At 33.9% G+C, this 24,460-nt stretch overlaps 1 pseudogene; it reads right to left on the bottom strand.

The window, feature by feature from the left end:
* LOC128162912 (uncharacterized) overlaps window positions 1-15,916 on the bottom strand; it is a 69,094-nt pseudogene extending 53,178 nt beyond the window's left edge.
* Between the last annotated feature and the right edge of the window lie 8,544 nt (window positions 15,917-24,460).

Raw genomic sequence — 24,460 nt, 5'->3', positions numbered from 1 at the left:
AACTTGTATCTTTAGCAAATCGGTTATCTGCATTCATTAACCGATTGTTGAAATATCTAGATAACGTTATCCTTTCCGACCTCTCGTCATTCCACGAAAACTTTCCGCTTGGGAAAAGATATGGGAAGGATTTAGCTTCGTTTCCTGGTTCTTGCAACATACGTACTGGATTCTTACCTTCTCCAGGTGCAATATTGTACATGTATATGTCATCAAAATAATGATCCAAAACTTCCTGTGCAATATCCAGTGGCTGTAAACAAGTATCGTTAGCTACTTCATGGTTTTCTTCATCATCTAATTGTATTTCCTCAGTTACCTCTGTAACTTCATCATATTCATTTTCTTTCCAATTCTTGTCTATTGTTACATTTGTATACCATTTGTTATTCAGTTTCAAATAATCTAAGGCAGCAAAAACATGCTTCGGGTCTACAAACTGATATTCAAAATATCCTTTGTAATTCAATTTCCTTTTTAATTTAACACGCAACAACAGATTTTCATCTTCCTTAAGCGGTAGACTTGCTACCTTTTTCATGTCTGATGGCACACAAACAACTGGTCCATGAACATTCTTCTGACCACCATGAGGAAGCCCCATTACCTTCATAAAAGGAATTTGCAATGAAATTAAGTGTTTTTCTAAGCAATTCAAATCAGAGAGTTCCTTCGGAATATCTTCTAAAAACAAATTGTTGACTGTCGCCTCCGCTGGAATTTTCCCTTTAAGAATCTTCCTATGACAGGTAAAGCAAATCCACAATGATGATTTTGTACAATTTGGAAGGCAAACGTCTGAACACTGATGAAAATACTTTTTCTGAATGCAGACCTCGGCTGCAGATGCTGCTTCTGTTTTCTTCTCATAAGTAGTGGGATCGCATCTTTGGACTTGATTTGCAAATAACAGTCGATTGCAACAACAACATATGTAATCAATGCCTTCCTTTACTTTACACTTTAATAAGTTTGCTACTTTCTCTTCGTTCTCTAGTTTTTGACTTTTTGCTCTTCTTTGCTGTATTACTGCATCTTTTTTCTTTAATCTGACATAAGTACTTGATGCATACATTTTCTTACTATAGACTTTAGCTTTTTCTCTAAAGACATCATCTGTTTCATACCTCATAGATATTTTTCTTTGAATTCTTTTCCTGTACGTTTCATCGGTATTATATCTCTGAGTATTTGCAGAATTCACACGCTTTCTGTGAGCTTCGTCATTATTGTAGATCTGTTTACTCCTATTCTTTACATGTTCTCTGTGTTTTTCATCTGATTGGTATTTGGTTATACTTCTCTTCTTCGTCTTCTCTTTGTATAAAGGATCTGTTTTATATTTCTCTTTACTTCTGATTTTTACATCTTTTCTATGCGAGGTGTTTGTCCTGTATTTCTCTGTGTTCCTTGCTTTAAGGTTATCTCTATGGACATCGTTATGCTTGTATTTTTCTTTGCTGATCTTTTTGCTTATCTCTCTCTTAACATATCGATCTTTGTCATACAACTTTTTACTTCTTTCTCTGACTTTGGTATCAGACCTGTACTTTTCCCTGTATTTTTCCTTCACAGTTGATTGGTAATTCTTGTGTTCTCCATACTTGAGAGCTGCTGCAGCTAATTTTTTGCTTCGTAATTCTGGGTTCTGATTATATTTCTCTCTCTGTATGTTTTTCCGCTTTTCATAAGAGGTCAATCTTGATGATCTTTTATTCCTCCTTTGTAGAACATTTTTTCCTATTGTTCCATTATAATCTGAGTTGTCATGCATAGAAACCACGACATTGTAATGGTTTTGATGTAAATGATGCAAATAAATTGCTCCACGTCTCTTGTTCAGACATTTGTTAACCATGTCCCCCGAAAATTTCAACCATCGACCTCCAGAATATGTAAAGATATCAACTCTTAATAAGTGTGCCATTGCCAAAATCTCTACCTCAGTTGCCCATGTCCCTTCTTGTGTCATCAACGAAGCAGAAAGATGACTCTCAATAGATCCCTCTCCGTTACGTAAAAATGTTTTAAATACCTCTTGATTTGCCATCATGTGTGCGCAAACAGCACTCCGAATGGTACTATGGAAATCATCTGAGTTTGAAACACTGAAAGATACTGCTCTAAAGAAACAATTCCCATCTCCAATAATTTCTCTTTCTCTTCCGGGTAAAGATAATTCTTTTTCTATATCTTGAACGATATCTACATTTTCAATGCACATTAAAGGAACATTCAGTTCTTCACAAAGAGTCCTTTTGACATCTTCATTTAGAGGCAAAAACGTAAACCGTTCGATTTCATTAGATAAAATCATGAAATCATCTTTCTGAAACTTTTGATTATTCCCTTCTGATTTTTTTACTGCACCAACGGTCATAGCAAACGGTTCAAATTCTCTCTCTGTGTCTGTCATGCCAGTAGTTTTGCAATACACCCCAGTTAAATTACAAAGCACGTTCTGTGAGTATCCCATTGAAAAAGCTAAAGAATAAAGATGCATATACACCTGCCCAAGATCAGATAAAAGAATTCTTGTGCTTTTCCCATTTTCAGTTACCATTCCATCAATAGACCTTGAATGAGAATCAAACAGAAAAAAACCATGTTCAAATTTGCCAATTAAGATAGAGTTTCCTCCATAACAAACAAAACAACCATCCGTCTCTCCAAGAGATATTTCTAATGCTTCGTTTAGTGGCAAGGCATGGAAATCTGCATAATTCACTTCATCACTAGGCAAAATCACACTGGTCAGAGGCTCATCTGCTTTGAAAACATATGACATATCGAAACATTCAAAGAGTTGTGGTAGTTCCTCTACCAACAAGTATCTATCATTTATATATGAACTTCTTTGCAGAAATGTGTACAGTTCATTGCCAGTTATAAGTATTTGGTCCATGTCTTCTGATGTCCAATACATTACGTTTTTCATTTTGTGATAAGAAATACTTGCTAGACAATTTGCAACACACTGAGTACCTGCATTTTCTCCAAATATTACATCTCCCTGATGGAATGAACCTTGAATAACTCTTTTAGAAACAAAACTAAAGTGTTCATTACTTGGAAATTTAGAGGACACTTTCAAATTTTTCCCACAAGCAAATTCATTGTCATCAAGTTTTCCTTTCATGTAATTCCTTTGTGGTGAAATAAAACTCCTTTGTCTCTTTCTCCCTCTTCCATCATTTTGATTTCGTTTGAGATCATTCTCGCTTTCTGTTTTATCATTTATATTCTTCATTTTCTTTATCTGTAGGTTCTCATTCAGATTCACATATATGGAACTCAATTGATTCACATTAATATTCTTTTTATTCTCATACAGATTCTTTGATATCTCATCATGGCTATCATACATATTCTCTGACAACTTAATGCACTGGTTCTTTATCATACATTTTGTTTTCTCATTGTTATGATCCTCATACATATTCTTTGATATCCCATTGTCTTGTTTATCATATATTTCCTCCGATATATCAGTTTTCTGGTTCTCATATATAGTTTCTAGTATCTTGTGTTCGTTCAGAATACATTTTGTTTTCCGTTCAGTATCCGTTTTGTTTCTCGTTAAGGTTTCCTCATCTTTTAGCATACTGCTGGTCTCCTCCTCCCTGGAGGTATCCAGCTGCGCCTGACCTGCTGGACCAGACACGTGCCCGGTGTCCGGTCCAGGTGCCCTCGGTGGAGCACAAACCCACGCTGGGGAGTCAGGGGACGGTGCCTTGTCCTGTTCGCGGACAAACAGACGACTTCCCCGAGGAGATGGCAACCTCGGGGCAGGTGAGTGCATTCTCTCGCGAAGAGAGGCCCGCACTCTGGCCAGGGGTTTTTTACACTGAGGAAACCCCATGGGAACCTGCCCCAGAAAATTACTGGGGGGAGCAGAGATTGCTCCATCCACTGGTCCAACAGGAACACTGGATTCTACAACCAGCTCATTGGGAGGAGTGTCTGGGCCCTGAGACTGTTGTCTCTTCTGCCTCATTCTCATTTTTTGTTTCTCCCTCCGCTTCCTGCCATCAATTGTTTTACGTTTTGGCATCTACAAAATGACAGAAGAAAAAAAATGTTTCTGATTAAATTCAAGATTCTTTATTCTGAAGCAGTACATGTTCCCAAAAACCATTTACATGCTAAAAGTCATTTTAAGACTTGGCATTATTTTTCTCTGCATGTATTCTAACCAGATTAAATTGCAATAAAAGACAGAAAATTGTAAATTAAGACCATGAGAATTCTTTCATACTGATACATTATACATTAGAACATTTTCTTTTTTTTCTTAAATTTTAATTTACAAACAATGGCATTTTAAAATGAAAAAAAATTAACCTTTCTAATTGCAAATGCCTGACTACCAATAAATCACAATATTTCTTTTTATACAGTTCATAAATCGAAAGACAAGGCTGGGCTTGCTGCCCCCCCCCCCCCCAAAAAAAAAACCCAAAACAAAACAAAACAACAACCAAACCCCCCCCCCCCCCCAAAAAAAAATAGTTTCTTTCAATATATGCCCTAAAATTCAAGAGGCTGATGAGCCAAATTGCTCACTTGAGTACATTAGCAGTACCTCTACTCAAAGCAGCTTACTCTAATCAAAGCAGCGAACTCTAATCAAAGCAGTTTTAATTTATAACGTCAATACATTGTACAAATATTTAAGCCAGTGTTGTTTAGTGGTTGTTGTGTCAAAAAATGAGAATCATAATGCTTCAAAACAAAAATATTCCAAATTGTTGCAATGCAGTTTTTAATATTTTTAATAAGGATGTCAACAATTGTTTGAGTACCCGGTACTTGACTATAACTCTGTCATGACAATCATTGACTACAATTTTTAATTTTATTTTCCTAACAAATTTTTTGTGCAGCATTTTTTTATTCTTTACACTCTGTTCCATTAGTACCCCATGTGTATTTCTTAAGGTGAAATGAAACATCATCATAAAATGGCTGACTTCTAATTGAAGTCATTTCATTTTATCAAAAGGATTTTATCGACGACAACATGTAACTTACTCTTAGCATAGTGGATAAATTGTCGGGCTTGTGATCCGTACATCCAGATTTGAATCCTGCAGGGGCTTTTGTTGTTGCTTACTGAATTGAAATTTTTAAATACTAGTCTTCATTTCTTATAGCCAAAAAACAAAATTTTCGCTTACTTGACATACCGGGTATGTACATTTTATTTATCATTTTATCTTTCATAATCAAATAATTTCCACGTGTGTGATTCTATCTTAAGCAGTTATATTAAAATACATGTATTAGTATTCAGATTTCTTGATTTTGTAGATTTTTTTAATAAATTTTTTTAGGCATACATTAAATTGATGAGACCAATTTGATTTCTTTTACTGTTTAATATCAATTCAGTTACCGTAATTATGGGATTATATGTTTTAGAACCATTTTAACAAGACCTTGGATTTTGGTTGGATGTAGCTAGCTATTTCTTGGGTCAAAACAAGTTGAAAATGATGCGGTTTCAAGCGAAATATACACCAATTGCGTAGTCTTAGCTCAAAAGCCAGACAAATCTTGTTGATTTCAAAGAGCAATGGCTGAGTGGCCAGCAATGAAATAGACAGGCCTACGTCACATTGTTGTTTGACACATCTACTCAAAATCCAAGCTCTTGTTAAAATGGTTCTATATATATTGTAAATATTATATCAATAATTATCTGAAGGCTTTTGTTTCAGTAATCATTAAATGTTAGTTGTTGATTAGGCACAGGACAAAGTTTGATTTGCCTTAGGTTGATATATAGCTCAATTAGGTGTAAACATCGCAATAATATGGAAACAAGAGGCCCATAGGCCACATTGCTCACCTGAGGAACAATAGGTATGATAAAATCAGCTTAATGGAGTCATAATACAAACTATCTTGACAATGATCAATTATACATGTAGATCCTGTATAAATAAAATCCATTTTCCCCCGTGGATATTCTAATGTTTATAATCATTAATCCCTTTTCTAACAGTATGACTTTATAGTCATATCACATGTTGAGTATTGCAGTTCTCAAAAAGATCCTTAACAATTGTTTCTATATGGGATATAAACCTACATCAAACTCTGAACCTTCTTGTGAGGCTGAAGAATTGTCCTGGGGCCAAAGTCTTAACAATTATAAAGAATCATCTGGCTGATAAGTTTCTGAGAAGAAGATTTTTAAAGATTTACTTTACATGTTCTTATGTAAAACATTGACCCCCCCCCCTCATTGTGGCCCCACCCTACCCCCGGGGGTTCATGATTTTCACAATTTTGAATCTACACTACCTGAGGATGCTTCCACACAAGTTTCAGCTTTCCTGGCTGACTGGTTTCTGAGAAGAAGATTTTTAAAGTTTTACTCTATATATTCCTATGTAAAACTTAACCCCCCCCCCCCCCATTGTGGCCCCACCCTACCCCCGGGGGTCATTACACCTTTGTGCTAAATCTGAGTTCATCCATTAATATGAAAATGCCCAGAATATCTGTTTTGAAATGACCATTCTACTGCTTCAGGCTTCAATACCAGGCTTGGGGTAATGCTAAATGTAATGGTAATGCATTGCAATGCATTACATGTTTTCAAAGTAATGCTAGCAATGTGTAATGCCACAAATTTAGCATTACAAGTAATGCTAATGTAATTCATTACTTTCCAAAATTTAGTGTAATGCTGGCATTACATGGCATTACTTTGCATTACTATGCTTATTTATACATGTTCACTTTAAGAAATGTGATTAATAAATAAATAGCTAAAATTGAATTTGATTAACTTTATTATAAAGAAGAAAGAAATAATTCTTGAAATAAAAATTTTTTAGTTGTATTAAAAAAGATATATAAAATTTCATTTTTAAATTATTCATATTACTAGATATAACAACACAGTTTCATAACATTTTTATGAGTGTTGTTTTTAAGAGTTTTAAATCATTTAAACAATTTACTCTAATTAGTTAGCACTTCAATAAAGATGTGTCAACAACACACTATGCCCCCAGGATAACATAAGTATCAAAACAAAACACCTTAACCCCCTTCCCTATGCCATGTCCCAATAGAATAGGGGACATACATACACCTTTAAGGGCAAAATGAATGCACTGTCCATCCATGATGAAAATCAAAATCACTTTCAATATCATAACCCATTTAAAAATAATTTCTCTCTCTCTCTCTCTCTCTCTCTCTCTCTCTGTTGTACATGTATATTAAGTACATTAGTTTGGACTGAAAGAAAATACAGGATTCATGTATATTTTCTATTGTTTCAGATATCCTAGGTTAAAGATTTCAAACAATCTTTCAGTCTCAGCTTCCACTGCACCTGTAGAACGTTTATTTAGTATAGCTGGGAAGATTTTCAAACTAATAGGATGCAGTTAAAAGATGAAACCTTCGAAACTTTGATCATAAAGTGCAACAGTAATCTTTTGTCTTAAAGTGTCCTCAGCATAAAGAAATCCGATTAAAAAATATTAAGAAATATAACTGGGAAAAACCCTCTGTCTCTAAATTAATACAAAATTATAAAGATTTGTGTTATCTGGGGAAATACATGTATCTCTATTTAGCTTTTTAATAACCGCAACACTATTCCATAAATAGTTTTCTATTATGCACGAATTCTGTGTCTCTATATCTATCATATCTGACATTGTATCATGCCAAATGTCTATAAATATCTTTTTACTTAATATGTAATATGTTGTTCATAATGCCACAAGATTATTATATATTGAGCAAAAAAAGAATGACTCTTGTATATAAAGTCATTGAATTTGAACCTGATACTGAACATGAACCTGTAGATATGTTAAAGAGTGTTTTATATTTGAAACATTAGCAAAAACTCTTTATTAGCTTTACTTTTTTAAAACAAAGTAATGGTAATGGTAATGCATTACTTTACTCATGTAATGGTAATGTAATGCATTACTTTAAAAAAATCAAGTAATGGTAATGGTAATTTAATGCCTAAATTCATGAAGTAATGGTAATGTAATGCATTACTTTACAATGTAATTTGCCCCAAGCCTGTTCAATACACAACCCAAAAAATAGAGAGTCTACAGGTATTTTGCATTGCATCAGCCATGAAATAGCCCGGATGATAACATCAGGAAACTGTGCTTCATTATTCCTAGTGAGTTCCGAAAGGTGAAAAGATGTAAACATTTCCAATTAGAAATCTCCATAAGAAATTTGCTTTTGTTCATGTGAACTTTTATGAGTGAAAAATGATAATGTGTCAATGAAGATATCTTGGATATTTCCTCTTTAATCGATTTCAACTGTATTTCTTTCTCGGGTTTGTGTATTTTAATTAAATTAATAACCATCAAAAAGTGATTGAAACATAACTTGGCACAGAATATGACTAACATGGCAACCAGTTTAATTTATACTCTGTCCCAATTTTTCCTCCCATCACTTTTCGGTTTATTATTTCAATACTCAAAAATGTTTTTGTGCTCAAACTAAATTCATCCACTGATATGAAAAATGTCCAGATTATCTGTGTTGAAATGCCCCCTCTACCGTTTCTTGTTTCAATACACATCCTAAAATAGAAAGTCTACTGGAATTTTTCATTGCATCAGCCATGATATATAGCTCTGATGATAACGTTGAAAAATTGTGCAAGGTATTCCGAGTGAGTTCTGAATAGAGAAAATTATAAATCTCTGTAAGAAATTTGTTTTAGTTCCTGCGAACTTTTATGAGTGAAAAATGATAATTTGTCTATGAAACATCTTGGATATTTTCAGTGTTATCGATTTTAACTGAATTTCTTTTTTAAGAAATGTGTATAATATTTTTATTGTGATGGAAGCAACAACTTGGGAAAGGTCCAGTACAATCTCTTGATTTATCTACATAGCTTGAAAAAGATATATAGCTTTATTAAGCTATTCAGAATATAATTCATATGCAGTTTTTCACTAAAATATTTATTATAAAAAATTGACTAAAAATCACAATTCACTTACTACTCATATCTGCATCATTGACCATCAAAAAAGTAACACGATAGTTTTAACATTGCAGCTTTTGAACACTTTTAAACAGTTTAAAGCACAAAATTATTTCAATTGTTTGTGTGCATTGAAGCATGGATAGGAATGATTTTATTCTCATTGTGCTGAATTATTACCAATCAATGATACTGTTTACCATAACTGACCTCCTTTGTGGTCATGAATCAATGGCCCCAATTTTTTTTTTTGGCCGAAAAAAAAAAAAATGGCCCCAAATGTTTTGGAACTTTCAGTGCAAAGTCTCTTAAAGGCCAAACATTTTTACTGTGTGGTAAATCTCAGGTGAGGGTAAGCACTGTCGTACGTGTATCCGCGCCAGTAGTGACGTGTTTGAATAAAGTGAAAATGGTGGTTCAGTTTGCTTCTTGATAAGTTTTTGTGTTATTTAAGGCTTACATTGTATACTTTTACATTAAAAAGATTGTCAGATCTATTTAAAAGCATATAAAATCTTTAAAGTTTTACGAAGTTTATGTTAAAATTATGTAAATAAGCAGTTTATGTCGATTAATTGTAAACAACGGAACAGGTTTGGATAACCTTGTTTTTCAAAATAGGAACGGTTTGGATACGCATCTGATACGGTTTGGATATGGTTAATATGTGAGTGTAAACAGTTCCTTTAATTATCCCCTCGCGAAGGGGATATAGCATCGCTACTGTGCAATATACATGCCCTCACTGCAAAGAATGCTTTCAATACACAAGTATTATGGATATCGTCATGTGATAGACATATGAAGTCACATTGTTTAAAGAAATAAACATACACGTTAAAGACTTGTGAATTTAAGCCAACAAAACTTAATATACCGTAATTTGAATTTCAATTTTACACAAGCTCCAAATAACTTGCAATTGGCTTATAAAAATTGCATACAGAGTGCTTTACAGATATGTTAAGTCTGTTGTATAATCATTCCATCGATATTAATTTCGAAAGATTCAGCCTTACCAAAATCTTTACCGACACAAAAAAACATGTCTTTACGACAGTTTCAATTAAGTTATGCTTCCCTATAACGTTATTGGCTTTAAACGTGAAAACGTGAAAAAATCAAGAGATCAGTCAAATACAGAATTATACCAACTTTAAAAAGTTTAAAGTCTGTAAAATCATCTAATGATACAAATATTTTTTATTCTCTTTTAAAATTGAAACGATATGATATATAGATACCCTGCACAGAACAAACCGTGATAGCGTGGATATTTTTAATTATTGGTGTCCTGGTATAGGTTTCATGAAAAGGAAAAAAAAATTCGCTTTTGATACACAGTATTTAACTTACCAAACATCGTACTTGTCTATCTTTTTAAATTAAAAATTGAAACGTTCCCAAACAACTTTTTACTTTTGCAACAGCCTAACAACTGCGCTTTGACAAATTTTTAACTATGAAATTTTTATCATTATACTTTCATGTTAAATACTAACGTGGGTTTTGTACTTTTTCTGCAGCAACGCCACCTTCATTTCCCGCATGAGTCACCATAACTTCTTGATATACATAGATACATATTTATCGTTTTGATTTTTGTGGTGAGAATTATGATTGAATAAATGTACAAATTGTATAAAATGGAGATGTTTACTTAGGTCTCATCATCACTTGAATTTTTTGGACCAACTATTTCTAACAACAGAGTAAATAAATGACCTGGCAGACATCTATGGTACTTTGTATTATATCACTGGGAGTGAAATATTCGTAGAATTTTCTTCGTTTAGCGATGCACAGGCTTTGTATTGAATATAAACAAGACTCACGTTCATAGTATTATTACCAAGCACGTTCTCCATTCAACTAACTTCACGATTATATCATTTAAGAATTACTAAAAAAACACATCATACAGTCGCTTGCCATAAAAATAGTAGATAGTTGTCTGTTAAGGTGTTTATAAGATGTATTGCTTTTCAGGTTAAAGGTGAAAAAGGATCAATTATATACTAAATATATACCATTTCATCAGAGGAAAAAACATGCTTGTCTAAAGAAATGAACCTAGTCATCCAGTTTTAGTCCCCTTTGAACTTAGAGTGAATTATAAAAATATCACAGAAAATGGATATGCAAAATTTATTTACACAAAAATACCCACAAATTAAGAATTTATCAATAGTTACACAATAAGACGCTTCACAAGGGTAATTGTGACGTCATAAACAGTGCATTTTCCCATAATTTTCATAAAACTGAGCAGAAGATACCAATTCTTCAGTGGTTTTTTCAACAGAAAACTATGTCCGCAGCTGTAGCCCATGACGAAACTCACACTATAACTTTATCATGTGATATCATTTAATAAATAAATTAATTTCGTTGTGGGTGACGGCTGCGGACACATTTTCCTCTTCAAAAACTACAAGAAAATGTGTTATTTTTCATAATTTTTGACTAAATCTTCAAAAAAATATGCCAAAATGTTGAAGTCATAATTATTTTTTGAAATAAGATAAAAGTGTGTAACTTGGTACTTTTTATGCACACATATTCAAGATGGTATGTGTGCATTTTCATGAGATTTAAACAACTTTTGAATTTTAGGGCAAATATTGAAATAAACTGTACCTTCTTCTTTTTGCTCAATTTAAATATGTGACGAAATATATCAAATATAATGTTGTAAATTGCTAGTCAATAGAATTCCATGGACCTGGCAAAATTACGCTCGCTTGGTCACGTCAATCAAACTGGGTGCTTTTGTTTCATCATTGACATGCCGCATCGTTTTGAAGTTTGTACAGGTAAAAAAGGGGTCGTTAGCCTTTAACATAATGTTTAAAGAGACGTGTAATCCTTACCATGCTTACAGCTCAAGGATTAAAACTATCACTGCACTAAAGTGCTTTTATTTAAAACAAAAATAGCTTCTCTGAATAGCTTAAAAATGCTATGTAGCTTATCAAATCTTTATAGCTAAATCAAGAGATTGTACTGGACATGTCGGACAGACTGTAGACTATAGTTTTCCAGCATTTGATCAGACATTCAACATCAGGTATGCATAGTCTATATAGATTATATGTTCATGTTACAATCGAAGCAATATTGTATGAATTTAAGAAGAAAGAAGAAAGTTTTATTGAAAATAAACAAAAACCGCACTCTACAGTTTCAAAATTTATTGCAATTGTTGAATTTAAGGTAGGGTCGCTCACTACGCTCACGAAGCTCTTAGGTATAACATTAAAACAGTGATTTCGATGTGCAACACATACTTACAGTGATTTCTTGAGCTGGGAACACGTTCTAGAAGTTTGGTAATTCTTTCAACAGTACACAGATGAAAGTTTTGCACAACTCTAAACTGCTTAGACTATCTCGCTTATGTAAACAAGGTGACGTCATGGATCGTTTTTAGTAACGCGTACATAAAGTGTTTCGGGTGACGCAGATAAAATTTGATCGCCTGGATCTCAAATTAAATGATTGAATAATTTCCTTTTGTAAAAAGACTGCAAAAAGAATACATTTAGAAACTCTGCATATTGTAGATAAGTTAAGTTAAAAGGGGATGTGCATATGCCCCCCCCCCCCCACGCAACCAGCTTTGGAACAAAAAAAATCATTTGATATAGCGTAACAGCATAATTTCATAGATATAGGGTTTCATCTTGCTTTCTATAGATTTACACTTTACTATATTGTTAAATCAGAATTTACTCTGTGTTTCCCGCTTAATAGACCCTTATGATATGTATGCAAGACACGAATCTCGTGTATTTGATAACAGCTGACTGCTAGGTTATCCAGCTGCGATTGATCTCCTTATATCTTTAATATAATTATTAACTGTTAATTTGAGTGACTTTTTTCAGATGTGTTATTCCACCTTAAGCAAAGTAATTAATTTTGGCAAAAAAGGGATCGAAATAAAAGGAAGGTTGTAATAGATTTTAAATGATTATAATCCCGATGCTCCCCGCTGTAATGATTTAATTTTATCAAAAGTGAAAAATCCAACTACTTATTTTAACAGTGTATTTCCCCGATCGGTGTTTACATCTGTTTATTCCTAAGCTCAACACACATACACAGGTGGTCAGTTTTCACACCTTATCGCAGTCACCCGGTCGTTCGTATAGTTCTGTCTGTAAACTTCGGAGGTTTTTCTTAATCCCAGACAGAGAACATATTTGTATCTGTATATAGACATACACAAAGAGAGAGAGAGAGAGAGAGAGAGAGAGAGAGAGAGAGAGAGAGAGAGAGAGAGAGAGAGAGAGAAAGTGACTTAAATTTTATAGTGGTTTCAGAAAATCAATATATAAGCAACATGTCAATAAACGCATGTATACACGCATGCATGTACATGTATGTGTATATGTGAATATATACTAAACAGTCTTCCTTTCAAAGCAATGTAGAATAAATAAAACATGGCTGCATTGCTAAATTTTGTGTTCATACATTCATTGAGATGGCGGCATTTCTTTGATGCCGACAAAGCGACCAAGCAAACTCTAATGCGGTCGTATTGCAGGGGAGTCTTTGAAGCCGGCAATACGATGAGCGTCTGAATTTAGCAAGCTGCTGACAGAAAAGAGCTAGATATTTGTACAGAAAAAAAGCCGCTATTATTTTTATTAATGACAAAAAGAAAACGGAAAACATTCAAATCCATCATTTTAAAGATAAAATCGTTAGACAAAACACAATTAAAGAAGAAAAAATAATCGGCACTCGGGGACTGAACCCGGGTCGCCTGGGCACAAGTCCAACACTCTAACGACTGAGCTACGCAGACTCTCGCTTCAGAGTTTTGGAGCCCAAAATCTCGGGAATGCGTGGATCGATTTTAAAACAAATTTCATATTCTTAAGTGTTTCAGGCGTGTCTATCAAATAAAAACATAAATAGAATTCAAGTTTAAAAAATTGAAAAATTAAGGTTTTTCATTTCCTTCCGGTGACGACCGGAAGTGACGGCGGACGTTCGGATATGCGAAGGGCACTGCGGCCGTTCACTCTCTACCATATCTGAAAATTTTAAGGTTATATCTTAAATACTTTTTGAGAAAAATCGTGAACAAGCAAAAACGTAAAATCTTTAATATCTCGGTACCGGAAGTGACGACCAAAAAAATCTCGTGTACTTTTCTTACAAATTTTGTCATGAATAAGATTTGAAAGTTTCATTAAAATGGGCAGAAGCATTTTTGAGAAAACGTGACAGAAAAAAAAAAACAATAAAAATAATAGTGAAAAAGAAACAAAGCAATAACAAGAAGGTCTTCCGTTGGAAACGGAAGACCTTAATAAGAAAAGTGAAAAAGAAACATTACAATAATAGAAGGGTCTTCCGCTGAAGACGGAAGACCCTAATAATAGAATTGAAAAAGAAACCGAAGAATAATAGAAGGGTCTTCCGCTGAAGACGGAAGACCCTAATAAGAAAGTCGACAAAAACAATATGTCTCCCCTTTGAAAGGGGAGACATAATTCTGTTAAGGCAAACTGCTGGACAAATCCCACAAAAACCTGAAAATATAAACAATATTCGTTGGTGAATGGGATAAAGAAAAGAAATTGAATGAAATTGAAAAATTAAAGGAAATACTTAATTATTGCAAAAATCTTGGTATGAAAGATCCTGTTTAAGAGTTGTCTTTCTTTATTTTACATGGTCTCAAATACCTTGGGATCAATTTTTTAATTAAGAAAAATCACGAAGAAAAATTAAAAAAGGAACAAGTCTATGCTAAATATGTAGATATAAGATAAGTAGTGCTTATGATAATGTTTGAAGCTGAAAAATTATATTATTGATGAATGCATTATATATATTTAACTCTTCAGAACAAAATATTAGTAGTTAATTATTATAAATTGCCTTTTACTTTTTTATATACAATATCAATTATAAACAACAACCATACGCATATTAATACATACATTAGATGTCCGAAGTGATACACATGCATGTGTGGAAATGAAAAACATGCTCCTTTTCAGAATCCTCTCTTTCCCTCATTTTGCTTGCAAATCCGGGCTTCCACTGCTATTGCTACCTAGCTGTATCTATTTAAATCAAAATACATTAGTTTAATGTCAAAGTTTCAGTGAAAGTCTTTTACTGCAAATTTTTTTTTTTAATTTGGGAAGTTAGGATCAATTCAAGAGATCGTACTACGGTACTTTCGTTTTATATTCATCATACATATATAGTTTAAATGAAAATTTGACATCTGCTTACCTATATCGATAATCCGCCACATATGTATGATCGTCTGTTGCAGATGACATGACAAAAATGTATTGCCAATAGTCATTATTTAGAGTCCACGTTTTCCGTACAAAACAGCTGATAATCAATGTTAGTTAAAAGCTTTAAACAGGAAGAAAATTGACATATTTTCTAAGCGTTTTGGTGATTTCAGTCCTATCTCGTCTCCTTAGTTAGAAGAGTTCAATTTAACGGTGTATAGCTATTTTGTACCACGACATAATGTTATCAATCCGGAACACAATGGCGTTTCGAACGGAAGTCAGACATGTTTGTGACGATGTAGCCTTCCACCTTAAGTCATTGATTTACTTAGATAAAATGGATTATTTTCAATGGTAACTTACCTGCTGAACTGTGATGTCGTATGCGCTTATTTGTTAGCTGCATTTGCGCCAAACCGCCCTTGTACGTCTTGCTGGCACGCCCGATAAATTCTACACATTTTCCGGAGTTGTTGGTCCCAAGAACAAACTGACTACACTCAAGTTCGTGGTGTCCACGTAAACCAAAGAGTTTGCAGTTGTAATAGAACATGGTATGCTGAAGAGTTTCCGAATCTTTATCGCCGAATATTCCCTTGTTCCACCTTCTTTCTTCATCCTGCAGCATGTTTTATCGATGTTCCAAACCCGCGCTTCAAGAGGTCTTTCATTTTGCTATCGAGAATTTTCCGGAACTCACTCAATCTACAGTCATTGTTGTCCGAGATATTTTTGTCGAAGACTTTTTTGTCCTTAAAATGGCGCAATAATCCACATATAATAAGGTATAGGGATCGAGATGGGTATTCGACGCCGTCTTTCCTACGGGTTTCCATGATGAACAGTCCAAGGTTAAATCCGGCCATTTTAAAAATTATTTAAAAATAAATATCCTTGAAAAACAATGCTTCTGAATACATTAAATCGGATTTATAGATTATTTTCAAGTACATGTACTAAGTCTTGTTGACGGTTTTGATTTGTGCTTAGGTCTAAACACTGATTCACTTCCGGTTTGCCCGAGTAACTAAAATCAACTCCCAAAAATCATTTCTAAAATCAGATATCTATTAGTATTGAATGTGACAAACGTCAATGTCCATTTAATAATCAGATTAAGCAAACGTCAAGGACATTTGTTGAAATGGGTCAGTGGTATTTCTTTCGGTCAGATTATTACAAAAATCACAAAAAATGTTTGCAATGCCATAATGACAGTTGTCTTTTGTTATGTATCTTCAAATTTGACGAAGGAGACAGCTGGTTTCGTTTCGAAAGCTACTTTTTTCCTGAGTCCCGTCTTGTCTGTTTAATCTAGGTCCCTGTTAATGTTTAAGTTAGCTCTTAGGGTTGTGGGATTATAATTATTTGCGACAGACTTGTTTGTTCTTATTTTGTTATAATAAATTTATTAGTAAAGTTTAATTTCGAATGTATAGGACAAATTCAATCTCAAAACAAAAATAAAAACACCGCGAAGTACTGATAAAAAAAACCTATACGGAAAGATTTTTAAGTGTACCGGCCATATTATTTGGTGCCGTGACCAGGATAGGATTTATGCTACATGACGGAATGGAGATGGCACGTGCTTTCTCGCTTTGAGAGCCCTATTCCGAGATTGAACCTGGACTGAATTCAATTGTGGAAAACTTGTTTTTTATTTTGGGGGTTTTGTGAAATAAAAAGTAAATCATTTCCCTTAAACCTAATGTTTGTTTTTCATTTTTGAAACTTTTTTCTCGAAATTAAATTAGATTGTCATAGTCTACATGAATTGTCTTAATGGCTATATAGATTTAAGAGGTTATGCTTTCTCTACGCCTGCACCGAAAGATAGAAGTGTGCAAGTGAGAGAATTAGAGAGACAGATAGCAAATTTATCTTTAGAAAACTCTGGGATAGAAGAAGAAATATTGCAAGTAAGAATTGGAGTCTTGATGGTTCAGCGCGATATGTTGCGTGATTTAAGCTTTGAGATTGTGAGCACAATAGAATGTAATGGAAATTATAGGGGCATGAATAATAGTATTTCCAGGTAGGTAATTAGGCGCACTGAAATTAACACCTAAATTCGATGGCAGTTGTGAAATTAAAGAATGTTTTGTATAGTTATATCGGGTAGCTCGTCGGAATGGGTGGACGGTAGGAGAATGTGCGAGTCAGTTGATCAGTTTGCAAGGCAGATCTTAAATGAAATTCCAATGTCAAATACGCACGATTGTTATATTTTGAAAGAACGTTAGAAACAATGTTAACGCGTGAGTTCATACAAAGTTGAATTTAAAGCAAAATGTAAACAAACGAGCGAGACCGTAGCAGATTTTGGGCATTCTCTTATGATATATATATTTAATGAAGTCTCGCCTAAAATAATATTAGTAACATTAAAACCGACTCTATTAGAGGTTGTTGTGTATATATGCAAGCTTAAATTTCTCCACAGAGGTAATATTTTTCACACATAACAAACATATGCAGTATAGTTTCTATTTCAGTGCCACAAAATCTACAACAGTCATCGGTTTTAATTTTGATTTTTTTAAGGAAGTAACACACAGGAAGAATCATATGAAGGATTCTGTACTGTAACCATTGTAATGAGGAATCCATAGTAATATTAAAACAAATTTTAAACACATCTTGTATACATATATTATCAAGGTTTGTTCTTTTTTAATTTTTCAAGTTTTGCGAGTTTACATAATTATATACGGTAGTTACTTCTTCTAAACTGACCATTGCGTGTTGACAACCTATTCAGCAGCCCAGTTGCATATTATATGAAAAATGTTACAGCTCTATACGACCACTGTTAAAATGTATTTCAATTAAATCAAAACATTTATATCGGTGAACATTAAGATATTGATTTTGTGTAAATATGTGATAAATACACTGTATTTAAATGCTAAATTGAAATAATAAACAATGGAACTTCTAAATGTATCAAAACAATACTTAAGACATACTTAAGTCACCTCTACCGGCCGCCTAAGTTTTAGGTAAATTGTCCTAGCTAAGCACTCTTTTAGTTACGGACTTAAGTCTAAGAATGAACATAAGTCCTACTTAAACACTTAAGTACCCTTTATGTTACGAGCCCCAGGTATCTGTGTGAGGATGCCTATTTACGAGCGGTGTTCAGCTTTAACGTACTTTAGTTTGGTTTGTATAATGGCCCTTCATCCTTTCGACGTTTAATGGAAAGAGTATTAGGACACCTGAATTGGCATAAGTTCTTGTGTTACCTAGATGGTGTGATTGTTTTTGGTTAGGATTTTAAGTCAGACTGTTCTTACAAATCTAAGAAGCGTGTTTAGTTGTTTTAGGGAAGCCAATCTTAAACTAAAACCGTTAAAATGTGTCTTATTTAAACAAGAAGTGACCTTTGGTGGCATATTGTATCCAAAAAGGGGTGAAGTGTGATCCTTCTAAAATAGAGGCAGTAAAAAAAGTTGGCCTACACCTGAAAATAAAAGCGAAGTGAAAGTTTCCTGGAATTAATTGGGTGTTATCGGCGGTTTGTTCCCGATTTCTCCCTCAATGCTTATCCACTGAACCTCCTGACTCGCGCAGGGTCAAAATTTAAGTTAGAGAAAAACAGTGAGGATTCGTCTAATATTTTTAAACAATGTTTAGTTAATGCACCAATATTGGCATTTCCTACAGAAAATGACAACATAGATTCGTTCTACACACAGATGCAAGTTATGGGCGCTGTTTTGTCCCAGATCCAGGATGGGTAGGAAAAAATAATAGCATATGCTAGCAAAACTTTCAATAAAGCACAACAAAATTATTGCACTACAAAGAGGGAATATTTAGAGCTGTAGTTAATTTTGTTCGCTTATTTTGTCTTTATTTGATAGGTAGGAAATTCGTCTTAAAGCTGACATGATTCATAAATATTCATTATTTCCTTTTATCCCTGGCTACCGCCATTGTCGATTTCTATTGTTACGCTCATCGCTACACACTCCCTATGTCAGACCGAGACCACCATTCATACTTCACCGCATTCAGGTATTTCATTCACCCGTACACGTTACAGGACGATTTGTTGAAACACATTTGAAAAAAAATAAATACATGTATATGACAACCATGGTAAGGAATATCCAATGAAAGACGAAACAAAACAGAAGGAAATCCAAGCACACATATTTCAAAAAACCTTGTCCACATGCTTTGGCTTCAAAGAAGCCCTTTGAGCAGTCACGGTATCCCCAGCAGCTGAATAAACTCTCTTAGAGGATACAGATGTCGCAGGTATGCAAAGATACTGTTTGGCTATGACAATCAGCAAAGGAATTTTTTCATTTGCCTTCCATCACACAAGGGGATTCGCTGATGCAGCCACTGGTGGCATCTATCTACATTTTTTACTTCTTGGCTTGCTTTCTCATCAGCAGTTGGTGCATTTTCAACAGAGTTATGTAAATGTCTCCAAGGAAATCTGCAAATCCACCTGTTTGATTGTCAGCGCACAGTTTAGGTTTTTCAGTTTCATTTCCTGTACCTGTAATGACATTAGTCATACCATCAGATTCAAGCATTGAAGGCAAAGCATTCAGGGGTTGACAGTTCTATGAATTTTCATCCTGTGGTTCAACTTTCACACAAACAGAGTTAATACTCTTTACAATAGCACTCATGATGCTCTCAAAGCAAATGTCTTTTTCATCCTCAGTTAAAAATGATAGCCTCTTGAATCTCGGGCAAGAACACTTGCAACAGCTAAATCATTATCCTGATTTGAATTTCTAGCACTCAAATCATTGAGCACTGCTTTTTTCACATTTCTCGCACATGGATTGTCTTCTTTAAGTTGAAAAAACTGTTGCACAGCTGATTCTTAATTGGTAAAATGATTTAAATAGTTGGAACAGATTCTGTACACAATGCTGTAGTAATTGTTTTGAGAGGACTTAAGCATTTGACAATATCTTCTGCCATTGCAACTTCATCATCAATCAGAGTTTTCGGGTCTTTGAGAGTTTTATCTGTGGATTTTGTTTCTAACAACAGCAGTGACCGGAACTTGTTATTCCAAATACCTTTTAAGCATGTCATATGCACTGTTCCATCGTGTTGCAACAGCAATTATAAGATTCTGATAAGGTAAACTTACAAATCTGTCTGGGTTTTCAGTGCTGTAGTACTAACAGCACTCCTCTGAAAGAATGCAACTATTCTTCTCACTTTTGCCAACAAATTACCTACACATGACACTTGTAAAGCTTTTTGAGCAGCCAGATTAAGAATATGTGCAAAACATCTTAAGTAGAAACCAGTCTCTAAAAGTTCTGCTGCTTTCACCATATTTTTAGCATTGTCAGATACAATTGGTGGTACAGGGGGCAAGGTAGGCAACATCCATTCAGTAATTGCAGCTTTAAGAAGTTCCCCAGAGTCTCATGATGTTAATGTTCATAAAGACCATGTAGAGTTAAATACAGGAAGAGATCCTCCCGAGTCTTGGTTAGATGCTGGACAAGATATCCCGGAAATATTAGAATCAGATGAATATGATTCTGGTTCAGAGTTTAAACCTGCAAGGATTATTAGCATTTCAGCAAACCCGAAGGGATAGGGTGGTTAAATCCCGTAAAATATACTCCCCTTAAGTCAGTTTTAAGACAGGGCTCAGTGTTAAAATAAAAGAAAAAATTGTAGTTTTCTAGCGGTTACTATGTATGCAAAAAGAAATACTAGTATTTTGTTTTGTACGCTTTTCCAAGTTGTGTTGTTAATATTTTAATATCACAAATATTAAAATATATTAGGTATCCCAATAACCACGTGTATGAGCTGACAAAAAGATGAATTCAAATTATATTGATTTTGATGTTTAATGATGATTTATATAATACATAGGCATTTAAGTTAATATGAAATACACTTGATATCTTATTAATAATTATGCATTTATACATGTAGCATTTACAATATTTTGAAGTTTACTTATAAATCTCTTCTCTTTTTCAGTATAAATCATTTTACAGATAGACGTTTCTGAGACGGAGTAAAGAGAATTGAATAAGGACCGTGATGTTTTTCCACTGGTAGGGATGCAGTGTTGCATACCAGGATGTGATGATATTTCAATAAATATTAAAGTGTTTCAAAAATTTCATAGACCAATTTCTGTTGGAAATGCAAACATTTGTCTACATTGCCAAAGTATGGATGTGCGGTGTGCCAACGCCAGTTTAAGACACGTCCTCATGCAATAGCGTGCATTCTCATGATGGAGACCTCTTTAACTTTTTTTCTTCGGAGCGCGTCCCGAATGCAAACTTCATAGATCCCAAAGGAAAGAATACACCCGAAAAGGTTCCCCCGTAGAAATCCGACACATGAAGAGGATACGCGAGCGCGAGGAAACCACAAAAAGAAGAAGGGACGCTGTAAAAGACTACGCCCCATCATTATAAGGAAATGATTTCATAGGACATGCCCATCGATTTTGTCAATCGGAACAGTGAGCAAGTTGCCGTGGTAAATTTGGGAGGCAGACAGTTGTATTTCCCGACGCCGTCCGATATAGATAGATACATTAATTCCTTAAAGTGAAAGTTTTCAATTTTTACATCCATTGAATCTGCATTAGTTTGTAGCGAAGCGAACTGTAACAGCAAGGCGTGTGCGAATAGAAAATTCGGACCAGCTCCACATTCATTAAACATATTTTTTGGTGTGAGTTACTCGGACCAGTTATGCTCTGTTTTTATCGGACCAGCAAGGATATTACACGGGCGGTAAGATGTTGCATACTGGAACACTGGTGACTATTACTGGAACCTTTCAATTTAATATGTAAATAACAATATTTTCAATAAAATGTTTAATTTTCACAATGTACTTATATACCTCATGACCGTAACTGCACACCATACAATCGCACCAAATATTACTCGCCCTACAAAACCGTTAAGAGTATCAGTTTCAGGTGTGCAATCGGGTGTAACGAAATTGTACCTGTGTGGCAGTGGATATTTACGAGCGGTGTTCAGCTTTAACGATACTAAAAACTGTTACAGTTAAGCATAAAATTATAACACCTCTTAACATGCAATATAGTTTAGTGTATAAGACCCTTAACATTACAGAACAGTCAATTGATGACCAATAACGCCGTATAAGACTACAAAATATAAATTCACAAATAAACTAGCAAACCTCGCTTGTCACACAAACGCACCATACATGTAGCTCTACGGTAAATAAACAAGCATGTAAAATGTTAACCCGAAAATATTATCGAACACGTATACAAAAACAGATACCTAAAGTCTTACTTAAATATTACACAAAAGACTAAAGTATAAAGAAAAACCAAATTACCCTTTAATGAAGATTGGTTAACGTAAAAATAAGCTCAGTTTCACATCTTGTTAGTTATGCAGTGCGTGCTAATGGACCCTGGTTCACTGACCAAATATATGGGTATTTATAGTATGATGGAAAAAAAATAGAACAGCCCGAGTACAATCTATTATTGACCAATACCTGAAGTGACAAAATATTGAGGCACCAAAAAGGATATAAACATCAAATAAAAATCAGAGGTATCCTACAGTTAAATGTATGCATAAATAATCTAGTATTTATTGTGACGTTGTCAGAATGGACTAAGAGTGTTCGATGCATGTTCATTCCTTTTTTACCTTCATACTTGCGTCGACTCGATTCATGTGTACAAGTTCTAACACCATTATGTATGTTGTTGCTAAGATCTCAGGTTCTTCATTGGGTAGTAGCAAATATCTATTGTCAATATATTTATCCTCACTCATGCACACTGACATCACAATTCTAGTGCGCATCTCCTAGTGATGTTCTTCACAACCAAAACAAGCTATACTGGCTAAACGAGAAAGACAATTCCCGTCCCCTGGTATTCTTACAGGCTTTCTATTTGACAGTTCCGTTGGTTCGATGCAAATCGCAAGACTGTCTTGTAAACCTCTGTTTATCATAGAAATAATGACACTTTCATCTACTTTTACGGTCTATTTTCTAAATACATTATTTTATATGCAAGGGCTAGTCATATAGCGACAGTCACACGACATGTACTTCGTTATAATAGCACGTATGATTGTACTGACCATTACATTTGTCGAAATGTTAATTGTCATCTTTGAATTGATAAAAATAACGAAATTTAAACATAGCAATATCAAAAGAAACTACCTTTTACGGACCAACCCTAAGGACACTTAGATATGAAGACTGAACGAGAGCTTAGAAAAGAAATGTCGATCAATTATTATTTGCGGCTTTAATTCAAAAGAGTTATTTTTATTTTTTTTTTTTTTTTATTCAGAAGTATGCAACCCTTTACAATATCTGATTGCCCCGGGTCAGGACAAGCAGTTAAAAAATCCTAACTAATAAACAGATTATAACAATCGAATAAATTCTAATATTTTACCTCTATATATTTTTGTTTTTGAAAAATTCAACATCAAGTCCATTTCTTTAGAGAGAGACCTTTTGAAAAAATTTAAAAGCGTGTTACATGATTGAAAATTTTCATTCATTCTACATGTCATTTTATATTTATAAATTACATATGATACATATGATATAATTGTATTTAAAAATACTGTTTTTGAATTTTTTTCTAAATAGAATCCTATAATGATGTGTTTCCAGCATACATCGAAATTCAAAATACTATTCAATTTTTGCCACAATCTTTGTACAGTTTTTGCCACAATCTTTGTACAGATAGACAATCAAATAAAAGGTGCTTAATGTCCTCTTTTTCACATGGACAGAATTCACAATTTGCATTAGACCTTGATTTACATTTGTATTGAAAGGAATTACAATTCAAAATATTATTTAACAACTTATAATTAAATTCACTAAGTCTTTTGTCATACATGTTCTTAACCTTTCTTTCATAAATGTCTTTCCAATTATCTCTACCAATATTAAATAAATTGTTAAATGCAGATTGGTAGCAAGGTGGTTTGAATTTTTTATGAAGCAAGTTTACATAGTAGAATTTACATTTCTTATCGAATATATCAAATGTTCCCTTATGAAAATTATAAACATTTCTTTTCAGTATTTTTGTATAAAAACAACACTTCATATCAAAACACTCACTTTTTTTCTTAATTACTTTCTTTAAAATATTGTATTCACACAA

Source organism: Crassostrea angulata, chromosome 9 (genome assembly GCF_025612915.1).
Source record: "Crassostrea angulata isolate pt1a10 chromosome 9, ASM2561291v2, whole genome shotgun sequence".
Taxonomy (NCBI): Eukaryota; Metazoa; Mollusca; class Bivalvia; order Ostreida; family Ostreidae; genus Magallana; species Magallana angulata.
The sequence above is the reverse complement of the archived record's forward strand: the minus strand, read 5'-3'. Positions and strand labels throughout refer to the sequence as shown.